This window comes from Microtus ochrogaster, chromosome 21 (assembly GCF_000317375.1).
Source record: "Microtus ochrogaster isolate Prairie Vole_2 chromosome 21, MicOch1.0, whole genome shotgun sequence".
Lineage (NCBI taxonomy): Eukaryota > Metazoa > Chordata > Mammalia > Rodentia > Cricetidae > Microtus > Microtus ochrogaster.
In genome coordinates, this window is record NC_022022.1 from 45,433,639 (window position 1) to 45,435,021 (window position 1,383).

Genomic DNA, 1,383 nt, shown 5'->3' on the forward strand with positions numbered 1-1,383 from the left:
TTTCAAACAGCAGTTTACACCAGAAGCTTCCCACTGATCTCATCTCAAGTTCAAGGACCTTTCATCCTGAAAATCCTTCAGCTACAAAGCAAAATCCGCCATACTGCTTCCCGCTTCCCGCGGGGGTTTAGTGTCTTCAACAACACACAAACAAAAACGTCTGGAAAACATAGCAGGATACCATCTCTGATGGCTTTTGTTTGTTTGTTTAGATTGGGTTGTGGTGTCTTAAAAATCTTACAAACATTAGATATAGGGATTTTCAGTCAGATTATGAAATGCTGAAAGTCCAGAGGAAAAAAGGAGTAAACATTTATGCCTAGCTTTAACAAGTTAGCCTTTTAATAACCTAAAGTATTATAGCCATAACTGAAGCCTATTGCATTCATCTTCCAGCCAGTTCGAGCCACACTTTGAAGAATCGGTTAGTACCATAAATCCAATGCTAGTAACTGCGCGGTATGTTTATGTGCATTCAAGAGTAATGTGTGCAATTAGTTTATATTTACTAACTTCATTTATTTTGAATTTTGTTATTTCCTTTTCCCTTTTAGCACCCTGCTTTTGAAATTCATCAGGTTATGGAAACATTAGACTTCCTGTAGCTTTCTATTACACTTGTTTATATGAGTGTGTGCGTATGTAAAAGAAGGTGTAAGTACATGCAGGGCAGAGTCATGTATGAAGAACAGCCAGGAGCCAGTTCTTTCCTTCCACCCTGTGGGTCCCGGGGAACAAAATGAGGGGGTTAGCGTTGGGGGCAAGTGCCTTTACCCACAGAATCATCTCTCACAGCCCTCTGCCCCTCACTGTAGCGAAAACAGAAAGAAAATTTAAACCTAGAAAACAGTGCGGTTGTTTATACATTACAAAGGTCCAGGTAACCTTTCTGCCCTCCTGTTATTATTAAAAGAAAGAAAAAGCCCAGTTAAAGATAAACTCTAAGAAAAGCAAGGCTAGTTAACGAATAAAATTATGTAACTAGTTAACAAATAAAATAACGTAACTGGGAACACCAAAGGGGCAAAGATGTAATGAACGGGTCTAGTTATAGCCCCATAATTTTAACTGCGCCTTTTCATAATTTCTTTAAATAATCCAATCAAATAGATTCTGCTGTGACCTGGGAGGTTTTGCCAGCTGGAAGAACAATCACATCCTCCAAACACCAGGAATATCAGAGAAGCAAACCTCGGAACCTGAGAAAAACAAATGCCGAGTTTTCTGTCCAGTCCAGAAAAGAAGTCAAGCAAAACACTAATACCACGCATACACAGCTGGTTGTCCACTCAACAGACACGTTTTCAATATTAAATGTGAGTGTGGCCAAACTCTCCCTGGAGAGATGTAAACAATTACCCCACCTCATTATGGAGCCTCAGC